The sequence below is a fragment of the Rhipicephalus sanguineus genome, unplaced genomic scaffold, assembly GCF_013339695.2.
Source record: "Rhipicephalus sanguineus isolate Rsan-2018 unplaced genomic scaffold, BIME_Rsan_1.4 Seq683, whole genome shotgun sequence".
Taxonomy (NCBI): Eukaryota; Metazoa; Arthropoda; class Arachnida; order Ixodida; family Ixodidae; genus Rhipicephalus; species Rhipicephalus sanguineus.
In genome coordinates, this window is record NW_023615761.1 from 104,850 (window position 1) to 119,073 (window position 14,224).

At 48.7% G+C, this 14,224-nt stretch overlaps 1 long non-coding RNA gene across 1 annotated transcript in view; it reads right to left on the minus strand.

The window, feature by feature from the left end:
• Positions 1-12,772, minus strand: part of LOC125756767 (uncharacterized) — a 34,049-nt gene extending 21,277 nt beyond the window's left edge. The window contains exon 1 of the long non-coding RNA XR_007414730.1: positions 12,687-12,772. This is a non-coding gene — a long non-coding RNA (uncharacterized LOC125756767). The remainder of the gene's footprint in view (positions 1-12,686) is intronic.
• Between the last annotated feature and the right edge of the window lie 1,452 nt (positions 12,773-14,224).

The following is a 14,224-nucleotide window of genomic DNA, read 5'->3' on the forward strand; positions in this document are numbered from 1 at the left end:
TTGCCTCGTGCCAGCAGCAGGCCTCTCCTCTCCCTCCTCTCGATCGAACGTGGGCGGTGTGTATGTAAGCGGTGGAGCGCGCGTTCGGAATTCAGTCAAGGGCGTCTTTACTTGGCTTTCGCTTGACTTACTTGACGCTTTGCTTGACTCGAGTAGATGCGATGGAAGCAACAGTACCTTCAATCAGTGTCCTACCACTCGTTGAAGGCAATGTTACCCCCCCTCACCGTCGTCGGCGTCAACAACAGCAAGCAACGCAGAAGACAAGGCTGCGAAGAGACGAGCATACGACGCTGAACGCAAGCGTTTGAAGCGAGCTGCGGACCGGAACTTCGTGCACGAGAAGCTGCTGCGAGACGGCAACGACGGGCTGCGGATCCTTCACTCGGGGAACGAGAAGCAGCTGCGAAACGGCAATGACGGGCTGTGGATCTGAACGTCGTGCTCGAGAAGCAGCAACCGTTCGTGAACGTCGAGCAGCGGATCCATCACTCGGGCAGCGCGAAGCTTCTGCGAAACCCAATTACGCAATACTCACGCGATACCCCCACCACTCTGCGACACATTTACTCGAGTTCCCCCCGTGGGAAGATGCGGGCAACATTTTTTATTAGAGCTGTGCGAATAGCAAATTCTGGGTGCGAAGCGAATTCGAATACTGAAATGTGAGTGCGAATCGAATCGAATATTTTTCGAATATTTTCGAATACTTCGAAGCGAAATTGCAGAAAAAAAAAGGTTAGAGAGTATTCCTAAGCATATTCTTATAAGATAGCAACATGAAAGTGTTTCTTTTCGCTAGGTTGATGAAGCACTGGTGGGGTGGTGTTTCATAGTTGTCTTATCAAGAATGAGGCAATGTAGCGGCCAAATTCTATTTATGTACATGATTTGGTGCAACCAAAGTGTTGCCGACAACACTTTGCATGTGGTAGTCAAAGATGCCATTTCCTCAGCCTCTCCTCCTCTTTCAACTTCTGTGGAAACCGAACTGATGTGTGGCAGACAAGAGTGTGCTTGCTTCAAGTCCGGAGTTCCAAATCTGCCTCGTAGACTCGATATATAAGAACATCTGAAATTTTGGATGCTAAAAAGCTTCGGCTTCCGATTTTTCAGACTTCCTGCCCAAATTTCAGGTCCAAAACAGCATTAACTGACCCCCACCTCTGCATATCTTTCATCTCCATGTTGGAACCAACATTTTCTTGAGTTAATACATTTGCAACCTAACGAAGCTTGAAAGGCAGCTTTGCCGCAATCACCTGGGTGTGATGAGGTGAAGCATACTGAAAATCTAGGGACCACTTTCAATCGGACATTCTCTCTCTTGGCAAAGTTCGACCGTAACGGAGCTTGAAAGGCAGCTTTGCCGCAATACCTGGGTGGATTAGGTGAAGCATATTGAAAATTTAGGGTCCACTTCCAATCGGACGTTAACTGTCTCTTGGCAAAATTCGACCGTAACGGAGCCTGAAAAGCAGCTTTGCCGCAATACGAGAGTGTAATGAGGTGAAGCATATTAAAAATTTGAAGGGGTCACTTTTAATGAAACGTTGACTGTATTTGTTTTTGGGAAGTTCGAATAGTTCGAATAGTAAAATTTTAGTGCGAATCGAATCGAATAGCAAACACTATTCGAAAAATATCCGAAATTTCGAATATTCGCACACCCCTATTTTTATACCTTTTTATGTCTGCTACTTAACGCCTGTTAACTTTGAAAGCTCTGCCAGTGTTTTTTGTCTGTTGGGTTTGGGCTTTCATGCTTTGACGTTTCTTAATGAGTTTTTCATCTCCTGGGCGAGCTTGTCAGTGTCCGTGTCTAATGACCGTACCTCCGACATCTCTTGTACACTGTGTACAGAACTTGTCAGATTCATCATTCCACCAACGCTAAGGTCGGCTTCCTCAGTTAGAGCCAAGTATCTGTTCTGGAGTGAGATCCTAAATTCCTGTACTTTCCCTCTCAGCGCCAACCTAATTGGCTTCTTGCATACCAGTTTCTGTCGTTCCTTCCTCAAGTCTAGGTGAATTCGAGACCTTACCATCTTATGGCCACTGCGCCGCATCTTGCCAAGCACTTGTACATCCTGCATGATGCAAGGATGCTATGCGCATAGTACGAAGTCCATTTTACTCTTAGTTTCACCATTAGGACTCCTCCATTTCCGGTTCTCCTGTTTTCGGTAAAAGGTATTCAAGATCCGTAAATTGTTGCAGACTCTACTAATAACTCCCCTCTGACAGTTCTAGAACCACTGCCTGGTCTCCAGCCTGTTTCTTGCCTACCTTGGCATTAAAGTCACCCATCAGTACAGTGTTTTTACCTTATTCCTAATAAGGTAACAAGAGCATTTTTCATCAAATTGCGCTCCTTAGATATTGTAAAAAATTCTAAACATACATAATCCCTCTTATACTGAAATCGCTTTACTCGAAGTATCACTTTTCGCAATTTCTTCCGGTCGCGAACCAAATGCATGCACATTAAGCCACATTACTCAAAGTGCACGAAGAGCTTGACCTGCTCAAACCAAGCGGCGGCGACCCTTCTGTGCATGCAGCGTCAAATTAATGCCGCCGACGTCTCATGCAGCACAGAACAGGCCACAAACGCCAAACCGGAGAGATGACCGCCTAGTACGGGTACCAAGCTCCCAGCTCTTGCTCCTGTTCGCTCCCAGCGAACAGGAGCTGTCAAATTCCATGGTTCAGCGCGTCCTAACTGTTAATCTCGGTTGTAATCGCATTGCTGGTTTCCCCTGTGATAGAACTTACACGAAAATAAAATTTTTCTTTGCTTTGCGGCACTAGAAAACTGTGGTTTCTTGGATGCCAAAAAGTGGCCAAAAGACAACGGGCTGACTTGCGCCGTATCATTCAATGGGGTGCGCTGTGTGATTGGCCATGTGGCTGTGTTGTTATTCAGAGTGCTTTTTTTACACCTGGATAGTTTTGCGTCACTGAATACTGCCACGCCCGCTTCTTCTTTTATTTTGATGTGTTCGAATTTGACCAGCAAGGACGGTTTATCGACGCTCGACGCCGGCAGCGTAGCAGTGTTCGAGAAGCTTCACGATTTAGTAGATCGTTTCGTTAAGATTGCGCGCCGCCCGTGAATGCTCTAGCTTTGTCGAGAGATAATGCCGCCACCAGCGATATTGCTGGAAAGTTCGATAGCGCCTGTATAAAGCCGACGCGCTTGACCGCTTGTCAGTTGATCGACGGACGACACCCTGTTCGCCGCTATCATTGTACAGCGTGTATTGCTGTAGTTCTAGTTCTCATTCTCCGGCCACAATTCGGCCAAATAAACAGTTTCATCCTGCAAACGCCGACTGCTGTCTTCGTCGACGTCACGACACGTGACATCTGTGGAGGTGCTGCTGCTTCCATGATCCGGACGCCCCCGCGAAGCGCTGACCCAAGCCCAAGCCGCGAGGAGGACGACAGCAAAGAAAAACCCGGATCGTCGAACAAGCCGCAGGCAGAAGGGACTGCAGCCAGAGCACGGGCTCCTTCCCGAAAAACCAGGCAGCCCCAGGTCCCAACACCCACCGCAGCGACGATGACCGACCCCGTGCAGCCTGCGCCGATCCTACTCCGGCAGCCCAAGGAGCCGCCAACCTTCCACGCGGGTCGTCATTCGAAGACCCGGACACCTGGCTCGAGACTTTCGAAAGGGTCTCAACATTCAACAACTGGGACTCCGAGGACAAGCTGCGACGTTTACTTTATCTTGAAGACGCAGCAAGGACCTGGTCGAGAATCGGAGTCCCTCTCGAACTTGGGACGCCTTTCGAAGCGCTTTCCTGCAGACGTTTGCAAGCGTCGTCAGAAAAGAAAGGGCCGCAGCCTTGCTAGAGACGCGGGTCAACTTCCAAATGAAAGTGTTGCCATCTTTTGTAGAGGAAATGGACGAACTGTTCCACCACGCCGCCCAGCCTGCCTGAGGACAAGAAAGTCAGGTGCTCATGCGAGGGTGAAAGAAGAGCTCTTTGCTGGGCTGATGCGAACACCCCCTACAGTCCAAGAATTCATCCAGAGGCGACGACGATAGAGAAGACGCTGAGCAATGCGCAACGCCAGTATAATCGCCGTTCGATTCAAGACAGCCAGCTGTCATGCCGTCGGATCCGACGACCTGCGTGAAACGATCGACGCGATCGTCGCGAAGAACTGCGCAAGCTTTTACCCTTACCACAGCCTGAAGTGCCTCGATCGCTGACATCGTCCGAGAGGAAATACAGCAGTCTCTGGGCACCTCCGAGTCAGCGCAGCCACAGCTGCAAGCAGTGAGCTATGTCGCTGCAGCCCGACGCAACGCCCCCCCTCCTCGCCCACGTCAAGACGCCGCGCCACCCCAGCAGTTCCGCCGCCAGGCACCACCGCCGCCGCCGACGTCATACCGCCCGCCAGCCGGCCAGCTAAACACGCCGAGGAAGACCGACGTTTGGCGCGCCCCCGACCACCGCCCACTCTGCTACCATTGCGGGGAAGCTGGCCACACTTACCGCCGCTGCCAGTACCGACAGATGGGACTGCGTGGGTTCGCCATCGACGCGCCGCGTCCACAGCGAGGGGAAAGACCACGCGACATCACCGACTACCTCGCGGGAACGCAATGGACGCCCCGACAACCTTCCCGTTCGCCGTCGCCAGGCCGTTACGTCTCCCCCAACGCCGACCATACACTGGCCCAACGCGAGGCCGGTCACCTAGCCCGTATCCGGAAAACTCAGGGCAGCAACCGATGGAGGTGCGGTTGCTGAACGACGAAATTTGAAGATCCTCCGCCGTCGACGACGACGCCGCGACGAAGTTCCGAGCCCCCGCCGCATGCCGAACAACGTCCTGAAGACGAAACTTTGCGACCCGTGGAAGCAGACCTGACGACGCAACGCGGAAGCAGTGGTGCAAACCGACGTAGCCGTGATCCGACGCCGCGACGTACACGCAATGCAAGACGGCGGACTAGCAACCTCGACGTACTATTCGACGGTCACAACGTTACCGCTCTCGTCGACACTGGGGCCGACTATCCGTCGTCAGTGGGTCATTCGCCGCGAAGTTGAAGAAAGTTAGGACTGCTTGGGAAGGTCCTGAAATCCGCACCGCTGGAGGTCATTTGATAACGCCGGCTGGAGTCTGCACAGCAAGAGTCAGCATCAGTGACCGAACCTATCCTGCGAGCTTTCTTATCCTGCAGCACTGTTCCAGGGACGTGATACTTGGGATGGACTTCCTAAGTGAACACGGTGCCGTAATAGACCTGAGATCTGAGTCAATAACACTAACCTCAGAAAAAGCGCTGCCGCCACACACGACGCCAGGAAAGCCTGTATTGAATGTGATAGAAGAGCACGTCACCATTCCGCCTCTCTCCAGCATCATCATTTCCGTCGGCACCGAAAAACACGCAGACCTTGAAGGTGTCATCGAGGGCGATCAGCACCTACTTCTCAACTGTCAGATTTGCGTCGCAAGAGGCATAGCCGAGCTGCGTGATGGCAAAGCAAAGGTAGTGCTGACAAATTTCAGCCACGAATATAGGCACCTCAACATTGGTACGACGGTCGCCTACATCCACGAATTCGTGGAATCCAGCAATGCTCTCGCCCTCTTCGATGCTACCGAACCTGCTTCGACGAATCGACGAAACCAACCAGATTTCGACGTCAACCCGAGCCTCCCGAAGCACGAGCAAGACCAGCTAAAAACCCTGCTCCTACAATTCAAGGACTGCTTCTCGTCGTCGTCAAGAATTCGACAGACCTCAGTCGCGAAACATCGCATCATAACAGAAGAAAGTGCCCGACCAATCCGTCAGAGCCCGTACCGAGTTTCGACGCGAGAACGCGAGGCGTCAAGAAACAGGTCGACGAAATGCTACGCGAAGACATCATCCAGCCGTCCAAGAGTCCGTGGGCGTCACCTGTGGTGTTAGTGAGGAAGAAGGATGGAACCCTACGTTTTTGCGTCGACTATCGTCGCCTGAACAAGGTCACGAAGAAGGACGTGCACCCTGTCCCACGAATAGACGATGCCCTAGATCGACTCCACAACGCCAAGTACTTTTCGTCGATGGACCTCAAGACCGGCTACTGGCAAATCGAAGTCGATGAGAGAGACCGAGAAAAGATTGCCTTCATAACACCAGACGGCCTGTTCGAGTTCAAGGTCATGCCCTTTGGTCTTTGCTCGGCGCCCGCGACTTTCCAACGCGTTATGGATACAGTACTGGCCGGCTTGAAGTGGCAGACGTGCCTTGTGTACTTGGACGACGTCGTTGTGTTTTCCTCAAACTTCGACGAACACCTTCGACGCCTTGAAGCTGTACTTCAAGCGATCAAGACCTCGGACTCACCCTGAAGCCTGAAAAGTGCCGCTTTGCGTACGAGGAGCTCTTGTTTTTGGGTCACGTGATCAGCAAGAATGGTGTCGCCCGGACCCGCGGAAAACAGCTGCCATCGCTGCCATCGCTGCCTTCCCGCCACCCACCGATAAGAAGGCCGTACGCCGTTTTCTCGGCTTGTGCGCCTACTACAGACGCTTCGTCAAGGAATTTTCACAATAGCCCAGCCACTAACGCACCTGACGAAGAACGACGTGCCATTCAAGTGGGAAACGGCGCAAATCGAGGCATTTCAAGAACTTAAACGACGCCTTCAGATGCCTCCAATACTAGCGCATTTCGACGAAGACGCTGATACGGAAATCCACACCGACGCAAGCAGCCTAGGACTCGGCGCCGTCCTGGTGCAGAAGACTGACGGGCTGGAGAGGGTCATCATTATACTAGCGGTCGCTATCAAAGGCAGAAATCAACTATTCCACAACGGAAAAGGAGTGCCTGGCCATCATCTGGGCTACATCGAAGTTTCGCCCCTACCTCTACGGCCGGCCCTTCAAAGTTGTGAGCGACCACCACGCCTTGTGTTGGCTAGCTAACTTGAAGGACCCTTCCGGTCGCCTCGCACGGTGGAGCCTACGACTGCAAGAATTCGACATTCACGTCGTTTACAAGTCCGGAAGAAACACTCTGACGCCGACTGCCTGTCTCGTGCCCCCGTGGACCCGCCGCCGCAAGACAACCCGGATGATGACTACTTCTTGGGAACCATAAGTGCCGACGACTTCGCTGAACAACAGCGATCCGACCTGGAACTCGAGGCCTTATGGAGTACCTCGAGAGCAAGAACACCGTCGTTCCGAAAGTGTTCAAGCGAGCACTGGCGTCGTTTTTCTTACGCAACGGCGTTCTCCAAAAGAAGAACTTCTCGCCACATCGAGCCAAGTACCTTCTCGTGGTGCCTCCAGAATTGCGACCAGAAGTCCTCGAGGCCCTGGACGACGACCGACAGCAGGACACCTCGGTGTTTCCCGAACGCTGGCAAGAGTACAGGAAAAGTACTACTGGCCACGCCTTGCCGCCGACGTCACTCGCTACGTAAGGACATGCCGAGACTGTCAGCGACGCAAGACACCGCCAACAAGACCAGCGGGCTTCCTTCAACCGATCGAGCCACCTCGGCGACCGTTCCAGCAGATCGGGATGGACCTCCTGGGGCCGTTCCCAACGTCGACTAGCGGTAATAAGTGGATCGTCGTAGCTACCGACTACCTGACCCGCTACGCCGAAACAAGGGCCCTACCTAGAGGCAGTGCTGCCGAGGTAGCGAAGTTCTTTGTGGAAGACATCGTTCTGCGTCATGGCGCCCCAGAGGTCCTCATCACCGACGAGGTACGGCGTTTATAGCGGAGCTAACTCAGGCGATCTTGAGGTACAGCCGACAAGCCACCGCCGGACCACTGCCTACCACCCTCAAACCAATGGCCTGACCGAGCGGCTAAATAGGACCATGCCGACATGCTGGCCATGTACGTTGACGTCGAGCACAAGACGTGGGATGCCATCCTTCCGTACGTGACCTTCGCATACAACACCGCTGTGCAAGAAACGACGCAGATGACGCCGTACAAGTTGGTCTACGGACGGAGCCCGGCAACGACGCTCGACGCCATGTTACCAAACGTGACCGACGAGGAAAACGTCGACATGACCACCTACTTACAACGTGCCGAAGAAGCTCGACAGCTCGCCCGCCTGCGCATCAAGACCCAGCAGTACGCCGACAGCCGTTGCTACAATCTTCGACGACGCTTCGTGGAATACCAGCCGGCGACCGTGTTTGGGTCTGGACGCCGATACGCCGACGTGGGCTTAGCGAAAAACTCCTTCGGCGATATTTCGGGCCATACAAGGTTCTTCGACGCCTCGGCGCTCTTGATACGAGGTCATCCCGGACGGCATTACGAACTCCCAGCGACGCCGCGCACGACCTGAAGTCGTCCATGTCGTGCGCCTTAAGCCGTTTTTGCGCGTTAGCGAACCTGGGAACTCTACTTTTTCCTTTGTTATTGTAATTTATTTGTGTATGCACTTGTTTTTTTCCTTTCATGTTCTGTTGCAAGCATCGGGACGATGCTTTTTCAGAGGGGGCAATGCCACGCCGCTTCTTCTTTTATTTTGATGTGTTCGAGTTTGACCAGCAAGGACGGTTATCGATGCTCGACGCCGGCAGCGTAGCAGTGTTCGAGAAGCTTCACGATTTTAGTAGATCGTTTCGTTAAGATTGCGCGCCGCCTGTGAATGTTCTAGCTTTGTCGAGAGATAATGCCGCCACCAGCGATATTGCTGGAAAGTTCGATAGCGCCTGTATAAAAGCCGACGCGCTTGACCGCTTGTCAGTTGATCGACGGACGACGCCCTGTTCACCGCTATCATTGTACAGCGTGTATTGCTGTAGTTCTAGTTCTCATTCTCCGGCCACAAGTTCGGCCAAATAAACAGTTTCATCCTGCAAACGCCGACTGTGTCTTCGTCGACGTCACGACAACGTGACAATACATTGTGTTTCGAGTTCTTCACATTTGTAGCACAATTAAAGCTCGACTGCTTCAGCTTTTCTTGAGTGGTCGCTAATATAAAAAAAACTCATAACGAATTTTTACGCTGTCCCACTGGCTTCGTCAGAACGAGGGATTACTGTTTCTGAAAGCTCTTTAAGTAAATTCAGCTGAAACACTTATTTAAGACATAGTCCCTTGAATGAAAAGATATTTCTTCCTAAACAGGTGCAATGCAAACAACCTAGGAAAATACCTACACAGGTAAAAAGACCTGTATAATGAAATAAAATTCAGTTGGTGTGTTTGGAGTATGCTTACAAGTTTGCACCTTAAGAGCCAAATAGTGCTACAAAATGTTTGGGCCCTTTGTCAGAAAATTCTATTTGCAACTCCAGAATCTTCTGCTTGTGCTAGCAATAAAATAAAAAATGCGGCACTTTTGCTCAGTGCTGTGCTGAATTTCTGTATTATGGCACTGAACCACAGTGTTTTGTCAAACGCCAATGACCTACTCTGTCTGAAGGATTTCAGTGACAAAATAGTATAGCTGCACTGTGTGTGCAAACATCCAATCTGTTCGGTGAGATTTCTTCTTTTTAGATAAAAATATTAAGGTTTATAAATTTAGGCTCATTCTATGGTGTTGCGAGGGCTTCCAGGAAATATGCAGTTGAGGAAAAATTTGTTCTTCATTAACATTGGAAGTCTTCCGATTGATGCAAAAAAGCTTTGAGCAAACAGACGGGTGATTTTGGCATTGTGAAATAGCAGTGACATTTGATGGTTACCAGTGAACTAGTCTGGGGAAATGAATCGTGAATGGTCATCACACATGGCTGTATAATGGCCTAAAAGTGATTGAGTGAATGGATATCCATTTGGTGTGATCCTTCAAGTATGCTACAAATAAAAGCAGCCTCCTTTTCATAGTGTTGAGCATAGACGGACCTGAAAGGTTCTGTCTGATAAAAAAAATTGGATAAACAATTCGGTATCCTGATTCTCGTAAAATACCAGATTCCTAAGTGGCCTTTTTCAGATCAGAAAAGGCTGCTACCAAACCTTGACACCGCCTTGCCCAAAGATAAGGCCCTACGCGTATTTAGATACGGCGATGATTTTGGTTCTTTTGAATAAGGAGCAAGACGAGGCCTACTCGCGTGTGTCACGGATGTTTTAGATACTTTTAAAGTACTTGGACAAGGGCTCAAGTTTACCCACGAGCTTCCTGCTAATGACAAGCTGCAGTTTTTAGATCATCTTACGCTTGACGAAAACCACGTGTCTTGGATGTATCCCCTCATGCTCAGAAGGCATTGTTTTTTGCCACTTTTCACAGTGGTAAAAAGCGGTATTATCGTTGCATGCATTCAGTCTTCTTTGTTTAAATCATATTACCACATGATGCAACAAAGCTTTGCAAGACAGGTGTCAAGACTACAAGCAGCAGGATACCCCACTTGGGTTATCACGAGAGCTTGTGAAAAAGTGGCAAAAACAGTAAAAGCTAGTCCGAACAGAACAGCTGATGATAATCGCGCTACCACAAGAAAGAATTTAGCAGTGATTCCTTATTTGCATAGGTTATCACATGGAATAAAAAAATGTGGCAAATAGGTACCATGTTGACGTTGTTTTCAGTGTTGGCCACAAGCTGCGACAGGTATGTCCAGCCGTGCACAGAAACTTAAATGGAGGAAAAAGTGACAAACGGCTAAGGTGCGCGGCCAACCATATGAAAAAATTTGTAGATTGTCAAACTAATGTTGTATATAAAATTCCATGTTCCTGCGGTAAGGTTTACATAGGGCAAACTAGTCGGTGCATAAACACTAGGATCCAAGAGCATGTGCAAAATGTTAAAAAAGGCACAGGTTCTCATTTGGCTCTTTATTGTAGCAAAAGTGGTTGTAATTCAGTTTTGATAGGACAGAAATTTTGCATAGGCACGGGGATCAGCACACACTTTTTACAAGGTCACAAATGCGTCAGCCAACCTTCGGTAGCCTTGTCACAAGCTGAAGTGTCATATCTCAGAGATAACTTGCCTCAAGTTCATGACTAATCACTCACATAAGGTTTTTTTGTTGTTGTTGGTACTTTTGCCGCCTTGTGCATACGTGACGGTCGTTTGATATCCTTTCCCAAATGCTATTTATTCTGTTCGTTGCGAAAAAAGTTTTAATTAAGAGTCAGCGCCGTGGTCTGTTGTTTTTTCTGTTCGTCCTCATTCTTGCGCACGTTTTATTCATTCAAGATGGAATCACACCAACTTGCCCAGTTAAACGTTCTAAAGGCCGAAACATATACAGCGTTTTTGCCGGCGTTTTCTGGCGTTGCGTCCCTCGGCGTCGTCGCATCAATGCCGTCAGAGAGGGCGGCAAACCATATGAAGAGCGTTAACTCAGCGTTGCACAGTGTGACCAAAGGGAATGAACCTGACACCTCGTAAAGAAGTGTACAGTTTTCGTCAATGGACCAACAAGATATATTCCTGATTATAGCTTTTATGTCTCACTTGCAGTTCTGTGGTGCAAAAAACGAGTCACAGTGCCGCCGAAAAGTCTTTTTTGTTTATTTGACTTGTAGCGCCAGCTATTGGCATTAAGAAGAACCAGAAATTCGTAATATATGACCTCTGAGCTTGAAGCTGCCGCACATCTTTGAGGCCACGTATTCGGCCAATACACTCATTCCTGCTAAGCCTACCGATGAACTTGACTACGGCTTTCGGAAAGAGTTCAAAGATATTACGAGCGCTTTGCTGTCGAAGCTTCTAGGGAACAAGCTAAGTCAAATACAAGCATCAGTTGAGAACTTAAGGGCCACACAGTGCACGGCGACGACTTATTAGATCCGGCCGAGGCGGGCGGCAGCCATTTTGGCAGCAGCGACGGCGCCGTTACGTAGCAGAAGTCGCTGCCAGCCACACTCTGATTGGTTCTGCGTCCATCGAACTGCTTCCGGCGTCGACGCTGCCACCCGTGATGTCTGGACCGTCCAGAGGTGGACGTTTCGGCCACCGTCACTGGTAGTGTCGACGTCGAGGGATGCCGGCGTACGAAACGCCGGGAAAATGCCGGCAAAAACGCTCTATATGGTTCGGCCTTAACGCATTTGTGCTCGGTCGAGTGGCACATCAAGTGCTGAGTGTGTCGAGAACCACACAAAAAGTTTTTTCAAGTGTTCAGTAGGCATTGTCTATAAGATTCCGCTCAGTTGTGGCAAGGTGTACATCGGCCAATCGGGCCGGTGTAGAAATGATCGCCTAAGGGAGCATGTGCTGTCACTGAGGAATGGCACAGGTTCGCATTTGCCGCATCATTGCAAGGAGTGCTCGTGTGAACCTTTGCTGAACAGCAAGAGTATCTTACGAAGAAGCAAAGACAAGGTGGCATGTGCACTAGCGGAGGCGATGTACATTAAGCAGTTTGGAGACCAATGCATCAGCATCCAGTGCTTGTTGCTTTTTGAAAATGAGTTTGCCTTCTTATCTGACAGGTTGTGGTGATAGGTCGTTGTGCATATATTTTTTTTTGTTGTGTGTGTTGTACGCATGCGTGAGGGTTTCAGAAGATGAGCATCGGCTTAATAAAAATCAGTTGCGAGTGAAAAAAAAAAAAGTGCGCTTTTCCGTGCTACTTCTTCGTCCATGTTCTTGTTTTGCGCCAACGATTTTCTAACCAGCTATGCACCAACTAGCCCGACAGCATACGTTATTGAGCTGTTAGCAGCACTGGTGGTTGATAGCCTATAGAGAAAGAAATGCTCACCTCCAGGTGACATCGGTCCACATCAACGGGCAGCCGATAGTTGGATGTCATTAGCAGATGATAAGGGTACAGCTGCAAGACAAGAGACCCTTTTCACAAACTGCCTCACAATATCAGTAGGCATATCTGAAAACACTGACTGCCCCTGAAAATAATTACAGTGATGCTACAGGGCTGGGGCACTTTGGAGCAGCTTTTGGAGCAGGCAAAAATGCTTTTTCAGAGAAGTAACAACGGCCCTTAGGAAGCGTCAATAGCAGAAACCACAAAATCAATAAAAACTGCCCATGCAAGCAGTGCAGCCTTTTCAGTGAGCCAAAAGAAAGAGCGATGACTGCCAAGAGGTCTGCATAGTCCTACACCATTTTAACACTCACTCTTTGTATACAGTGTAATCCACTTAAAACGATACCAGTTATAACAATAGAGCTTCTAATGATCAAAATCTTCAGATTTCTCCATTTTCCCATATTGCCTCCATGTAACAGATTTTAAGAAAGTGTTAGATCTTATATCACCATAGCAAGCTTATTAATAAAATAGAACCAATTAACCTACCAACTTCCATAGTGGGGTGACTGCCTATCTGACTAACCACAGGCAATTTGTTTGAATTAATGATCACTCATTAAGGTATGCGAATATTCGAAATTTCAAATATAAAGCATATTTTCCTTATACAAAGCATACTTGATTTGGAAAATGCATATTCAACTTTTTCCGAATAGTCGGCCATGGCCGATTATGTGGTCAAAGAGGCGAATATTAAGACAAATTTGAATATTCTAGCAAGTAACATATTACTAGCCATGGGCGAGTATGTGGGCGCTTCAATATTCAAATGAATATTACAGTATACAAATTTGCTTCGACGAGAATTTAAAATTCTCGAAATTTCAAAGTATTCGAAATGAATGAATAGACAATTTACTACCCGCCTGACAAGGTGGTTTCATTGCAGCACGGCGTTGCAATGGCATGAAACTGCCTATCCAGGGGAAAGCCGCACTTGAAGGTTTAATGAGCATATTATCTGCACCCAGATTACAATTTTCTTTCTGAAGTTTAAAAGTGTGTTATATGTGTGCTAAGTACAGCAAATTTTAAAATGCCACACATCACTTCTAACTTGCTCTCTATCATTATTTATTCAATGTTGCTTCCAATTTACCTTGAACCAAAAAGTGACACTAGCCTAGTTCTAATTCTTAAAAATATAGTGCAAATCAGTATTCACTATTCGCCCATCCCCTACGTTTAAAGCAAAGGGTTGTTAATAACACCCATTACATTGTGTTGAACTTTGCGGTTACTGCATACTCAGTGCATATTTACGCTGTCTAGTCACTAAGAAATATGCATAATTTCCGTCTCATGTCCCTCAGGCGACGGGAATGGTTTCTTTTTCGCCAAGCTTTATTCTGAAGCTATCTTATACAGCACATGTTGTACTTTCGCGTTCTATAATCAGGTGCAATATACTAACCACCAAGAATGTTACCTAAATATTGTTTGAAGTCAGTGTGCGAGCATCACAT